Source organism: Pinus tabuliformis, chromosome 6 (genome assembly GCF_031772625.1).
Source record: "Pinus tabuliformis cultivar Carrire ecotype Pingquan chromosome 6, CPIR1, whole genome shotgun sequence".
Taxonomy (NCBI): domain Eukaryota; kingdom Viridiplantae; phylum Streptophyta; class Pinopsida; order Pinales; family Pinaceae; genus Pinus; species Pinus tabuliformis.
In genome coordinates, this window is record NC_142292.1 from 1529154989 (window position 1) to 1529171334 (window position 16346).

Consider the following 16346-nt stretch of genomic DNA (forward strand, 5'->3'; position numbering starts at 1 on the left):
CTTACGTAGAACTTGCAAATGATGAGGGTTGAACCAAGCGAAGATGATCCAAGTGTTAACATAGTGACCCGAAGTGGCACAACTACAGGAGAAGATAAAACAAAGGGAAAAAATCCTATTACAGATACATGGGTCAGAAAGGCTGGAGAAAAGAGTACTGAGTTTAATATGCAGAGGGAGAAAGAAACCTTCATGGAAGCGAAGAATAATTTCATGGACCCAGGAGCTTCGACATCGAAGATGCACATGAAACTAGTACCACGGAAGAATAATCTTGAAGTGGTTATTGCGGCAGAGAACCCTGATCCGACCATTCTGAAGTTCTTTATGCAAACATGTATGAAGTTGCTAAGAGATCAAAAAGAAGTGGAAGGATTGCAAGAATTAATCGACAACTGTGCTGGTAAAGAGAAGCCACAACCTAAACAATGTGCAGTAAACAAAGTATGTAAAAATAAGAAAAGAACTGGCCGAGAGATGTGATTAACTACGCAAATCGACGAATTCGAAATGGATCAAGTAATTCTTGACTTGGTATCGAGCACGAATGTATTACCAAAGCAGATCTGGGAGCGAATGGGGAAACCAAAGCTATAATGGTCACCGATTTAGTTGTGCATGACAAATCAATAGAAAATCATTCCGATGGGTTAATTGCATGGCGTTGTTGTGGACATTGAAGGAGCAAGCATGGTGGCAGACTTCGAAGTCAATGAGATTGTGGATGACAACAATCCATATCCGGATTTACTTGGAATTGATTTGGCTTTTGATAAGGACGCCATAATCAATCTGAAAAGAAGAAGTATGGTATTTGAGAAGAATGATACCAAGGTCGTTCTTCCGTTGGACCCATTTGAAGGAGAATGGTATACAGAACTTGTCCGCGATGAATATGGTGATGAAGTGTTGACCATATCAATAAGTTAACTAGCTGGATGAGGATTAGATCAACCGCACCGCATATGGGAGGATAAGTTGGGAAAAGGATAGTTCATGTGTCTTAGACTCTGATGAGGAATTGGAGAATTGGAAGAACCGGTTGCACGAAGTTTCTACTCTGCACTGTAACAGACTTACAAAATATCTTCACTGCATCTCAATAGAGGTATGTAATTTACCTTACTATGATGGGATAGGTGATGTCAACTTATTTCTTGATGAGTTTGAAAGGGATGTACTAGAAGAACAACGATTCCAAGCCTTGGATATAGCTTTGAGGTCTACACCTGTGCGATGGTGGGGCACGCATAAAGACAATATAGGATATTGGAAGGAGTATCGTCAATTGATGAGGCTCAGGTTCAGTCATGCAAACACAAGGCTCGCAGAGAAGTATAATGGTAAGGATGATCCCCGAGAACATTTGTCTCATTGGACTATGACATGGGGCAAAGAACCTCAACCAGAATGGGTACACATATTTTTCCACACTTTGGATGTGATACCGATGAATTGGTATCTCAAAACGAAGTTGCACCATGGCACCGCTGACTGGTATGGTCTAAAGGAAAGCTTCATATTGACCTTCAGCTTCGAACATGGGTTTTAGTGTATTAATGATGCCTTTCAGGAAATCAAAGCAACAATTTTCCGAACACCAAATGAGCTAATGACTTGGGTACATCTTGATTGGACCTCACAGTTGTAGCACATAATAGAATTCTATAATATGACTGTGGAAGAGGGTGAGGAAGATCTACACAACATTAACATCCCTGAATCAAAGGGAAAACGTGAGGTTGTGGGACCATAGGTTGAGATACCTAACATAACACAACCTGTTAAGACAAAGAATGTTAATATAGGCTCAGAGGCAGAGCCCAAATTCACTTGCATTAGAGATTACCGGGATGAGGATAATGTAGCTAAGGTCGTCGAATTACTGCATGAGTACCAAGAGTTGTTGCCAACGAAGTTCACTGAGTTAAAAGGCATTGTAGGTGATCTAGGCGTCATAAAGATCACTTTGAAGCCAGATGAAAAACCCGTAAAACAACGACCATATAGGCTAAACCCAAAATACAAAGAGAACGTGAAGGAAGAGCTTGAGAATATGGTCATAGCTGGAATAATTGAACCTATGGAAGAATCCGACTAGGTGAGCCTGATGGTAGTGTAGGAGAAAAATATTAAGGGCGAGATAAGTATTTGTGTTGATTTAAGAAAGTTGAACGACGCATGCATACATGACCTGTTCCCAACACCATTCACTGATGAATTTTTAGAAAATGTGGGAGGAAAGGAGGCCTACTCCTTTACAAATGGTTTTTCAGGGAACCATCAAATTAATATAGCGCCAGAAGATAGGAGTAAGGCCACTTTTTATACTGAATGGAGATTGTTTCAGTATACAGTCATGCTGTTTGGGTTGAAGAATGCACTTGTGATATTCTCCAGAGTTGTCATCACAACGTTTAAAGAATTCATCCACAAATTTCTAGAGGTTTAATTTGATGACTGGACAATCTTTAGACTGTTAAAGAAGCATGTTTTTAGTCTGCGCTTGAGGTTGGATACCTGTAGGAAATATCAAATCTCATTGAACCTGAAAAGTGTTTTTTTTTTGTACCATTTGGAATATTACTGGGACATGTTGTTTGCAAGCAAGGATTAATGGTGGACCCTGCAAAAATTGTTGTTATTATTAATTTGGATCAGCCAAAGAATGGCAAGCAGCTAGAAGAGGCCATCACCAAATCTTGCAGCGAGCTACCAGAGCTCTAGATCTAGATAGAGGCCAAACCCGAAGAGAAGTTGCAAAAGCTTGCGGTAGCAGTCAAAGAATCAAAGATGAAAGTTGACAAAGTCAAATTCGAACTGGAAATGCATATCGCGAAGTTGTAGATGAGGCTGCAGCCGAAAAATCCCCCATAGGTTCGCGAGTAGCGTGAAGCAGATATCAAGGCTGTTATGGAGAATATAGATACTATATTAAGCACTGTAACCAGATCTTCAAAGAAAATATGGAGATATGGGCCTCACTGCAGGAGGAACCACATGTACATAAGATACAAGTAGAAATCCGCAACAAGCAACAACTGTTAGATGAAATGAAAGTAACAACGCGAACACTAGCACCTGCTCAACGATTTTCTCGTGTCCAGGAGTGAAAGTTTTTGTAGGGACAAATCGATGAGCTGCGACGAAAGGAGCAGATCATCTCAGTTCGGACGCAACCATGGGTTTATGAAGCCATTAAAATCTCATAGACAGTGGACAACAAACTGAAGAACATCAGGCAGACGCAAAGAACCATCAGTGTGGCAACAGTAGGGCTGATGTCATAAAAGCTAGTAGAGGAAGTACGATAGGCCGCCACACAGTGCATAGTAATGCTACAAAATTTGAGGGATGCATAAAATGGTCTCAAAGAAAAGATTTAGGACATACCAATTGAGTGACTCAAGATGAGTCACATCTTTATGTTGGGGGCTTGTTGGGTAGGGTCCCCCTAGGTCAAAGTTTTGTAAAGAGCTCGCATTTTGAGGAGCGGAACGCGCTTTGCGCAGTGTTTTAGGAGTCACAGGGGCTTTAGGGAATGTCAAAGCCCCTTATTTTTTAAAAGGATGAGATTAATTTGTATGTTTTGAGATCTACCCATGGTTTGTGGACCATGGTATTATAAAAGAAAAATATATATAAAGGGGTGTCTTAGTAAGTGAAAGGTCACTCAATGAAGCAATTGATGGATATGTTTTGAGGTTTCTTGGGTCTAGAATTGTAATATATTTTTGTGTGAAGGGGAAGGCCTCTACAGCTGTGTGCGCGGAGACTTTGGTAAGTCTGCAGTTGTGTGCGCAGGGTAAGAAGGATTGTAATTGTGAAGATTGAAGATAATAAAGAAGATTTTGAAGACAAATCTATGTACTTACATTTTGTACTTTACTTTATGCAATTACTGTTTACTTTTGTGTCAGAATTAGTATATGAATGCTGTTCCAGTTAATTACAGTTAAGATCCATTGATTTATGCACAGTGGATAGAGATTTAGATCCACGAAGGAGTCTTTTTGTACGAATAGATCAGATTCAGTATAATATTAAGTAAGATCACATAGCGTAGTAATAGATATATAGGCAAGTCAGAATAAGCCAAGATACACACTCCATATCCTTCTGGATGCGAAAACCTGGTTCCAACATCCCCCAGTATCGCCTCGGGTGAAATTGCGGTCTGCGCGAGCAGATTGTTGCCTAAAGGGCCAGTGATAAAGGGTTTTGTTGGTTAGCACAACTAACTCTAAACTTGGGTTTGAGCCTCTCAAGCCAACACTCTTATCTTTTTTGGGTCTACTGCGATGCCTTCCTTGGAAAGCACATGTCCCAAGTAATGTACCTAAGTCTGAAAGAAGCTGCATCTACTAAGCTTGGCATACAATTGATGCTCTCTGAACAGTCTTAACATTGTTGCTAAGTGTTTACATGTTCTTCCTCATTCTTAGAATATATCAATATATCATCAATGAATACAATAAAAAACTTGTCGAAATAAGGACACAACACACTATTCATCAAGCACATAAAAGTAGTTGGAGCATTAGTCAAACCAAAAGGAACCACGACAAACTCATAATGCCCATACCTAGTCTGGAAAGTAGTCTTGTAAATGTCATCCTCTTTGATGCGTACCTAATGGTATCCCGATCTCGGATCAATCTTCGAGAACATTGTTGATCCCTTCAACTGATTAAACAAGTCATCAATCCTTGGTAAAGGGTATCTGTTCTTAATCGTCACCTTAGTCAATTGCCTATAATTAATACACAACTTGAGAGTATTGTCCCTCTTCCTCACAAACAACACGGGTGCATCTTAAGGCAACACACTTGGCCTAATGTATCTCTTTTCAAGCATTTCCTTCAACTGCAACTTGAATTCTACCAACTCTTGTGTGCTCATCCTGTACGGTGCCTTTTGTGTTGGTGTTGCTCCTAGTACCAAGTCAATAGAAAATTTCACTTCCTAGTGAGGCAACAAATTTGAAATATTTGCTGGAAACACATCCTAGAACTGTTGCAAAACCAAATACTTCTTCAAGACATTTGTATCCTCAACTTCCTTGCCTTTGTCACTAGAAATATGCATTGCAAACAATACACACCCTTTCCCGCGACTGCGCTTGGTCTGCATAGTTGTAACCATCCTCACTAATGTCGCTTTATTCTTATCCTACAAGACTCTATGTTCCTTGTTGTCATCTAAGCACCCGATAACCTTATCATAGTAGTCTACCTTAGTCCTTGTTGATGGCCCAAAATGACCATTCAACATTATAAGGGAGACCACCCAGTTGGGAACTTAAAGAAGCTCCTTTTCTGTTTTGAATGGTGGTTCAAACTTGTTAAATTAGGTCCAATTACTTTCTCTCTATCTTTGCTGGCTTAAAGTATGCCTTTTACTTACCAATATAGAAGAGACATCAGATTATCCCTCTTTCTAAGCTACAACAAAAAAGTGATCCTTAAGTTGATCTAGGGCTCAATCAAGCCACAATTAAGTTATGCCCCTGTATGAGGGGACTTCTAGAAATGTAATGATTAATCTAAATGCAAACTAATCCTATAATGCAAGCAAAAGGAAATAAATCTTGATCCTATCTCGATTAGGAAGATGTAGATGTAACCCAACCGAGAGTAAGATATTAACATAATTGGGATTTTAACATGTCTGGCTTAAGATGATGTAACTAATGAAGTAGTTCAATTAACTAATATTATAATTACCAAACATGTTGTTAAAAGATCTATTAACAATGAATGATGAACCAAAAATATTAGGAAATAGTTCTCTTAATGTTGATGGTAATTAAATCGAATTTAGATAGCAGATTTCTGAGTAAATAGTTACTCAGAAATATGATTTGAGTATAAGAGCAAAATATAAAATTAACAACAGATCTACGAAGCTAATGAACTAGATAGCTAATTCAAAAAGACATGTAGCTTCATAATAAACAAGAGTGCTCAACATGAAAAACATTTTACACAGATCTATCATTAAAAATATGAAATTTCCATTAAAAATACTAGTATTTAAAATACAAATTGGTTAAAACCTGATCTCCGTGCTCTGTTCCTTGAATTGATCTCCAACAATCTTTCTCAAATCATAAGCCTTGCCCTTAAAAGAAAGAGTTGCAATAGTGCAAGCTCTGCTCCCAATACAAAGTCTAGAATTGAAAAAGAAAAATTTCAATAACCCAGATCTGAGCTTTTCCTCGTACTTCTACAACTCAGAAATCCCTTACAATAGTGCTTTAGATTTTCCTCAGTGCAGAGAAGAGGAACCCCCTCCACATTCTCTAAAATCCACATTTATAATTACAAATCAAAATCAAAATGAGAGAACTGTTTTGGAAAATGAATTTGCTCCCACAAATTTGATTGACCACCATTCTTTTTTCCCTCATGCTGGAACAATTCTATTGATTCAAATATTTTCTTCCTCATCTCCTCAACTGTTCTCATGCCAAAAACCAATCAAAATTAAATTAAAATAAAAAATACCAAATCTGGGAAACAAACATCTCCAATCAAAATTCAATTAGATAAACAAATAAAAGGAAATATGAGCTTTCCATTGATCCTTATAAAGATCTTATTGTTCAAAGAAAACATAAATGAATGGATTTGCAATCAACAAAGGCTTTGAGCAAATGAAAAATGCAAAAATTAAACTCAGAAAATTAGTTTTGGTTACAAATTTAGAGCTTGATTTTTTGCTAAAATTTAGACTCATTTAATGACCAAATTTGGTCATGCAACTACTTCAAAACTATTTTCCACGATTTTATCTATCTAACGAGCCATCATGAGCCTGATTTGGTCAAGTAAACTCAACTGATGAGCTTCCAAAGTTGAATTACCAAAATTGCTAGAATTTTGGAAAAATTACTTCTTAAACCAAAATTAGATTTGTTTTTAATTAAAAATCTAATTAAAATTAAATTGTTAATTAAATAAATAATTAAAATTACTCATATACAGATTAATTTAAAATCATTATAATTATAATTAATTCAATTAAAAGTTAAATAATTTAAAAAAAATAAAATAAAAGATTTTAATTAAAAATTAAAAAGTTAGAATTAATTAAAAAATAAACCAGAGTCATTACAAAATCCATATATTCGTTCAAAATTTAAACTTGTTTACATAAACCTATACACCATGCCTTACATAAAAATTTAACCAATGAATAACCCATCAGGATATTAGGGAAGGCAAGTTAATAATGTATCGGCATATGGGGAGTTCGGAGTATCATAACAATTTTAAAATGAGCTTGTAAGAATTCCGATATCTCAATATATATCAGGATTTTTGGTTATGTGTTTTCGATATGTACCATAAATTTAATGTAGAGTATCAGAATTTCACATAGTGGTTTTTTCAAATGAGAGTTAAGATATTTAATGTTTCGATATATGTTAAATAGTTAATAAATAATGTTTAATATAAGTTTATTGGAGGTTTATTAAAAGAGTCCCAAGGTCAGGAATTGGGAATTATTACTCATTAGAGGTTCTATAAAAAAATTCTGATAAAACAAACTCTCGAGGTTCGATGGATGGCGAGAGAGTATGGGGTATTGGGGTTTTGAAATATTGGAGGATTCTTTAAAGGAGCTCTGATATTTCAAAGTCCCAATGTCATGAGGTTATAATGTGAAGGAGAAGAGGAGGGCCACTTGAAGTGGGACCTTCTCTTTGTATAAAGTACAATCACTTGAGATTAAAGTTTCGTTAATATTAAAAAAACTATAACTACTTGAGATTAAGGTTTTGTTGATATTAAAAAACTACAACCACTTGAGTAGTTTGAGATTTTATTTCGGGATTTTTATTAAAATTGAAACTTAAATTAATTTCTGAAATTCGATAACACCATAATTTTAATTATTTTACAATTTGGCCATGGTGATTTTGTAAGGCCATTAGCAAAAAAAATGAGGAAATTAGCAAAAATGAATTAAAAATCGATATTACAATTATTTTATAAAAATTAAAATAATATACATTTTGTACATTTTTTTAGCCTTGGCGATAAATATGATAAATATTCGGATAAACGCCATTTGCAAACCATGCATCCAAATGAGATGAAACAAGTATCAATGGAAAGCTAGCGAAACGTTGAACATAATAAATCAATCAAAAGAAGAAGAAAATAAAAATTTGGCAAAAGTGTAGGGCACTTGAGCAAAAGAAAATGTTAAAAGGTGATTTACCCAAAATTTACGGAAAGGGTCCTCATTATTTGAAATAAATAAATTAAAAAAAATGGGGGCATTGAGTTTTCACCACAATAGTCCTGTGAAGATACAACCAATCCATGCCCAATAGAAAATTGTACGATCCCAACAGAAGCACATTTAGATGCACTGATGTAGGCATACCATTCAACTCAAATGCACATGCCCTTACCAAATGAAGAACCCTTTTCTTTGTACATGTAGTCAAATGCACTAACCAAGATTATGGATGTACTTCTTTATTCAAACCACACTTATCCACTAGGTCAGGATTAACATAACTATAATTAGATCCAGATTTAATCAAAATAGAAACAACTTGATCACAAAGCTTACCATCCATCTCGATAATAGATGTCTGGTGATCTGCCTGCCTATTATCCAATGTTGCATAAATCTATGGAATACTTTTTCCAACATCCCCCACTGTTTGCACTTCCTGAGCATTGTAAATATGTGGTTTGACACCCTGATATTGTGGAAAATCTCTTCGGTTATGATCCTTTCCACAAGTCCAACATTGTAAAGGACTCCTTTCCTCACCCTTGTTCTTCTCCTTAGAGTGAAACCCCTACCCTATGTCCGATGCATTGAACTTCTTAGGCTGTGTTGCATTTTCTTTGTTACCTGTGTCTTGAGGTCTAGTTCACTTCTTATCCCATTTCCATTTATTCTTCTCATTACCTTTCCATTCCTATTTAGTCTCAAACATGTACTTCGATTGCTCATAACAATGCTTCATCTTTCCGATGGCCTCCTCCAATGATATAGGTTCATCAAACTCAATCCTGTCCTTGAATGCTACTGGAAGCCCATTAATGAATCTATGAATCTTTGCTTTCTCCTCCTTCAAATAAGGCACATACCTTAGCAACTCCAAGAATCTGCTAGTATACTCCTCATCAGTCATAGTTTCCATCTTCAACTCATAGAATTCCTTTGCCATATCAACATAATATCTCTCAGATAGATACTTCTTCCTAAAAATCTCTAAAACTCACTCCAAGTCAATTCCTCTTCCTAGATGCTTCTGACATTCTTTACATATTCCCACCAAATGTCTGATTTACCTTTAAGACTGAACATAGTTATTTTGGCCTTCATTTTCTCTGCGTAATCATGCAACCTCAATAACTTTTTCATCCCAAGTAATCAAGCTTTTGCATCATGTGAATTCTTCATTTCTTCATTGAATGTAGTTGGCTTTGCTTTCTTGAACTCATCTGGAAAATATCCCCTGTCACTCCTATAAGGATTATAGCGATGATGACAATGATACCATTCGAAACCAGAACTAGAGTAAATCCCATGTCCACTACCTCTTCTATTAGGTGTATCCAAGAATCTTCCATCTCTGACCGTGTCATCTCTATTTGACATATGCCCACCATGAGACCTACTACCATATGCTCCATTACTCTTGTACTCTTGTCCATGACTGATCCTAAGTGGTTCCTGTTGGAAATGGCGACAAGAAATGTTAAAAATAGAAGTGCTGAAAATAGCACTGCTAAAATTAGCAGTTTGAGCACCAGTGCTGGATTGGGCAACAGGGAATGAAAAATGGAAGTGCTAAAAATAGCATTCTATTTTTAGCAGTTCAGGATAGATTCCTATTTTAGTCAGTCCCTGGACTAAACATAGGAAGAAAAATTCGAATTTGATATCAACAGCAGTTTGAAAATTAATTAATTAATTCATCTTGAGTTAATTAGTCAAGGAAAATCAAACTTGAAGTCTATGTGAGGACATGTAATAGTTTCTCCATTAATTGAGGAATTTAACCTTTAGTTAAAGAGATAAGGATGAGTTGTAATATTGAGTTGTAATTAGTTGACTTAGTTTAATTTAGTCAAGTCCAGTTAGATTAATTTAACAGTTTGTTAAATTAATGAGAGTTCAGTTAGTTAATGCTTGCATGCATGTAACTACTGTATTTCAAATAACTGAGTATTCACTCATGGATAACTCATGCATGTCAGTTCAGTCAGAGACCCAGTTGAGATCAGATGGAGGGACAATGTACTATAAGTTGCTAGGATATTCCTTGGTGAATATTCCTTGCATGCAGAAAGAATATTATTCCTTATGGATTGCGCAGTTGGACCTGAGGTTACAATGAGTGTGATGAGGCCAATTCACACATGTGATATAATTGGACCCCAATCAAAACTGAGCAAGGAAATAGGAGGCTTGGAGGGCTTGATGAAGATATATTCTATGTCTATTGAGTTTGTGAGCTGTATTGTTTGATTTCAGAGAGAGCAGGATAGCTTGAGAGTTTATTCTTTTTGTAACTTGAGCAAGATTTCCACTTGTATGATAATACAGAGTTGGGGTTTTAGGCTGGTTCTTTCCCCAATGATATATCTTCGGTGTTATGATTGATTACTTCTAATTCTCAGTTATATCTATTCATGCTTGATGTTGCTCATGTTCAATTAAGCTTCCGCTAAATTGTTTGTAGAAGTATATCAAGTGTTTTGCTTTAGTACATTGCATTACCATGTGATCTACAGTGGGAATTTCTACTGTCCATGTCTCTGAAAGTCTGACAAATTCTGAAGGATAACTTCATTGAACTCTGCTTGTTTCTCTTGTGCCCTAGAAAGATGCTCTTGTGACTGAATGATCCTGTCATTATCTGCTTTGCAACTCCTTTTTTATTCCTTTAGACTTCTCAATGTATCTTCTATGTGAGGGGATTACTCATCACCATTGTAAAATCCCTGGTGAAAGTTCCATGTAAAAATATAAATACCACAGATGATGGGACACGTATTCCAAGATGAATGGTGGGTAGGACATCTCAGTGGGTGTTCATTTGGTTTTCTATGACTAAAGAAATTGGCAAAGGCAATGGCTAAGGCATTAAAGAGGCAAAAATGTATTTTGGCACTATTTATGAAAATAATGGATTTTAGGAGAAAAGGAAGGTGAAAGGACACATGTTGCATGTCAGGAGGAAATTGAAGGAAAATAATGGAAAATGAATATAATAGAGGCCTCATTAATAAAAAGGCTTTTGAGGATCAGTGGGCAAGACTTGGTCAGTTTTCTTTATGGCTCAAATATAATTATGAAGATCGAACCTAGTTACATTCTTCAACACTTTTTTGTTTTTGGCTTTTCAAACCTATGCATTTCGTAGTGCTATATTTTTGGATGATGTTGGCCCACAACAACTTATTAGATGCCAATATTGTGACAATGTTTGACATGAGAAAGATCATTTTTATGATCCTAATCCTTGTGAACATTGTGGAAAGAAGAATCATCATTCAAACATACATTTCAAGCATAAGATTACTGCATGAGAGAGAATTAATTTTGGATGGATTGCTTCATGGGATTGGTCTAAAACTGCTAAGAAGATTTACAGGTCATACCACAGATTATGTTCGAGAGTATTGAAAAGTGTTGCAATGAAGAGTACTTCATCTTCTCACGGGAATTGTGGAATTGATGGTCTGCTACAGGTTCGAAGATTTTTCAAGTGAGCCCAAGTGAGAGATAATAAGGGTTTTACTGCTATAACCTAGAGTCCGAGTTCAGAAATTAGATTCAGAGTTGTAGACTAAGTTGTTTTGATTTATGCTCCATGAACACCATACTCTATGATCATGATTGCATGTTTTTGGCATGCTAATATTTGTGAAGAAGCACTTGCAATAGAAAAATATGCTAGGATAGAGATTGTTCCAGAGTTGATTTATTTGAGGAACTGCTATGACAGTTCTAGAGTTGATGGTCATCCTTAAATTATCATTGTTTGAGGCTTTAAGTTCTCCCATCTTTTGTATTGTTTGTGGGTTTCTATTAAAACCACCATCCTTGGTTTATGCCCATTTCTTAGAGACATTCAACTCTTGGCTAAATGCATTTTTTTCATTTTTAGCTCTCATTCATTCTTGGACTTTGATACATCCCTTTGGATTAAGGGGGGAATGTTAGACACCTAATCTTTAGGATTAAGTTTGGGTTAGTCTGTGTTATAGTGAGTAGTTATTGGAGTCCAAGAAACTTAGGAAATTGAATCAATTATTTACCTATTGTATTAAAATGTACACTATGTACATCATTCTTGGACACCATTCTTAATAATACAGTTGAGTTGGTTTCCAATTCGTGTGTTCAACAAGAGATGATAGAAAAATATAGAAAAGTAGTAAATGTGAGATAGAAGGATAAAAAAGACATAAAAAATAATAGACAAAAAGAAATGAAAAAGAGGATAATGAAGAACATGTTAGAAAAAATAGAACAAAGGAGAAGGAAAAAGAATAAAAAAGGATGTATTAATAAAAGCAATTGCAATAAAGAAAAAACTTGAACAAGTGAAAAGTAAAAAAAAATTGCAATAAAAAAAAATCCAAATAAAATGTTAAGATAAATTTACATGTATATATGTGTAAAGGAGCATTTATGTATGTAGTTAATTTGCTAAAAAATGGTAAGGTCAATTGAGAATGGGGGAGCTCATTATAAATTCATAATTTTTTTTATGAAGTTAAAATAAAGGCCCGTTGAAATAGTCTTATGAAGCAAATTTTATGATGTTTTAATTGTTAGTATACAATTTTGTGCTAAAAGGTTGGAGGTTGAGAAGGGGGTAGCTCATTCAGGCACTGTAATTGTAAATTCATATTTTTTTTATGAAGTTAAAATAAAGGCCCACTGAACTAGTGTTATGGACCAAATTTTCTAATGTTTCAATTGTTATTATATAATTTATTATGCTTAAAATGATTGTCTCATGTAAATTTTAGGGTATGTAGTGTTTTTGGATGTTTTTGTTTCAGTGTTGGTAGTTTTAAGGGGTTTGAGGTGCACTCTTGCATCATTTGAGCACTTAGCTTTGCCAGAGCAATCATTTTAGGATATTCTATGAAAAGTACACAAACTCATTGAATTTTATCATCCTTTGATGTTTACAAAGGAAACAAAAAAAACAGTTATTCTATTCTTTTTTTGGAGATGTTCACTATCAACTTATGGATGTCGAACATCTTGGGGTGGTTCCCATGCACAAGTTTTTAGACAAATTTTCATTTGATTTCCTATCACAAATGGTTTAGATCATTATGCTTTATTTGTCTTTTGTTATTGCAAAGGTAGATTAAGGGATTGTTCAAAGCTACCAAGTATTGTAAGTGTTCAACTTCAACAAGCTTAAGATTATCAGGGGCATGGTTATCTTTGAGATTTTTCTTAAATTTGATATGTTCTTAATTACAATAAAAAAGTTTTTGATTTAAGTTGATGATATTGAGTGTTAGTGCAAAATAATAAAAGTTAAAAAATTGAATTATAGAATTTACTTTTAAAATTACCATTTAAATGAAAAAACACTATCTATTCTTCTATTTTCTACATTTCATAATAACAATATAAATATGTGGAGCTACATTTCATAATAACAATATAAATATGTGAAGAAGACAATATTATAGGGATCATTTCAATTACTTTTCACTTTTAAAGAAACTCGATTTTCTATATTTCATAATAACAATATAAATATGTGAAAAAGCCAATATTTGAATTACTTTGCACTTTCAGAGAGAAACTAGATGCAAAGGTTAACTAATGCCAAATGGTTAATATGGTTTTGGAAAACCTTTGTGATGGCCTTTTATTAGTTTTTGTGTGCCTAAATGCAATTTATAATAATAGAACTCTGATACTAGCTTATATGATCATTTTAAAACTTATTATCTACATTAACATATTATATTCTCTTACTAGGAATAAAAGAAAACCCAACTCTCATAAACTATCTATTTCAAATCTCCATGAAGTTAAATTTGAGTTGAATGATTAGTATTTTAAATAACTTTTGAAGTTCATTTTCATGTTTTTTGCATATTAGTTTTGAAGATTATGTAAAGCCTTTATGAATTATATAAAAAGTATTTTTCGATGTGACTTAGATTTAAGAATTTAAATTTGAGTTACATGGTTAGTGTTTTAAATAATTTGATGAAAGTTCATTTTTATGTTTTTCACATCTTAGTTTTGAAGATTATGTGAAGCTTTTATTAATTATATAAGAGATTTTTTCACCATCTAAGAGGTTAGAGTTTTATTGTTTTTAATTCCCATATAAAATATTAGAATTAGGATTTTTTAATTCTATTGGAGTGAAGTCTTTTGAATTTATCAAAATACTTTGTTAGAAAGAAAAATCATTGGATTTTTAAGTACATTAAGAAATTTATGGTTATTTGAAATACTTTTATCTATTTGAAACAAAATTGCAAGGTAGTGGCATATTTTTTGATAAAAAACTCTTATGGGAGGCAAGTGAAATAAAAGTACATAAGCTTGGCTATTGTAGTAAATAAAGAAAACTATGAAACTATCCAATATACCACAAATAACCAGCTCCCAATAGACCACAAATAACCAGCTACAATATGCAGGATTTGCTAAGATTCACACCTTTTTAACATAGTTAGCTCTTCACATATGCTTTTTAACATAATTACCTCTTGAACAAGAAAAACAATTTTTGAAATACCATCTAGACATTAGGGCCAAACTTGTCTTTCAAGGACTTCACTTCCTTTTTATTGAGATGGAAATCCTTTTACAGAATCTCATCATCGATCCCTGAACCAGACAAAGCGAACGAGAGCCTCTCTGTTCCAAAATTTTGACTGTTTAACGTCCCCACAATAACAATAGGACTACTTACCGCACTCATGTGAAAGTGCACTAGTCTTTTGGGAAACGCTGTCATATCACCCTTGTCGTGAATATTGGCATATAGGTTGTTCTGTGAGGTGACAAACCCAGAATAAAGAGTCCCCTACACAAAATGCCCGGTCTCTCTGGTTCTAGGATGCACGGGGGGACATTCATTACACCAAATTCAAGATCTACCCTAATGAGAGACATGCCTAGAGTGTTGAGGCCTGCAAATCGTAGGGCAGTCACAGAGGTCCCAACAAATCTAGTAGCAGATGCATTTCCTGGAATCTTTATTCCTTCATAGACAAAGTCATCAACAGTGACATTATCAGGGTCCTTACAGATCAATCCATTGAGATACACAATCTGGGTATTGGTGGATTTGAGGTCTATCACACAAAAATCTTGCAAAGGATCAGAGTCTACATTTGAGAATACTGAGATCACAAGATTCACAACAACAACCACCATAGTTTCTAGATATCTAAGATGACCCATTCAGCATATGCCCTCCATAGATCTGGCCTAGGATCCTTTAGTAGATAAATAATTTCAAAGGATGTACTAAGTCCTTCTGAGAAGCTTGCTAGAGCAGTGAAAGCATTGGTTTAATTAGGCCTTTTTATGGGTCTCGTACTACTCCATCATGCATATTAGATTATGGGTATTAGTGGAATAGCTAATTATGTATTATTGGGTTAAATTTACCTACCCTGCTAGCCTCCATTATATCTTGTGGCAGTATGGAAGAAATAAAATCATTAGATAAAATCATTAGTCTGGACCCACTATCATTAGACATTGTAATATATTTGATGGTTGGTAAAAGGGGTTGATAAGTTAATACAAAGAGTTTGTCAATATTTTGAAAATATAACAAGATTACGGTGTAAAACATGGGCCCTTAGATAAGACATTGTGTGGCTCATTTCTATGGGTAAAGTTCATAAAACTTTCAATTAATACCAACAAGCTAGAAGTTGAATTGAACATGTAAAATTGAAAAAGAGAATGCAACATAATTTTCGAACTAAAAATTCAGAAACTAAAAAATTATCTTAAGATGGCCTAGCATGTGACAATGCATGCAGTCACTTACTATCCTGACCATCCTGACCATAGCTATCAATGAACTCTTATTTTAATAAATGATTAAATTATATTTAATGAGTTAATTGAAATAAAATTAGCATATTTAATAAATGATTAAATTATATTTAATGAGTTAATTGAAATAAAATTAGCATATTTTAATAAATAATTAAATTATATTCAATGAGTTAATTGAAATAAAATCAGCAAAGAACATGGAGATGATTAAATTATATTCAATGAATTAATTGAAATAAAATCAGCAACGAATATGGAGATGGATAAGATTAAGCAAAGCTGTA

The 16346-nt window shown here is 34.4% G+C and overlaps 1 pseudogene; it reads right to left on the reverse strand.

Moving 5' to 3' along the window:
* Nucleotides 1–14782: 14782 nt before the first annotated feature.
* LOC149264548 (germin-like protein subfamily 3 member 2 pseudogene) lies at nt 14783–15468 on the reverse strand (annotated as a pseudogene).
* Nucleotides 15469–16346: the final 878 nt, after the last annotated feature.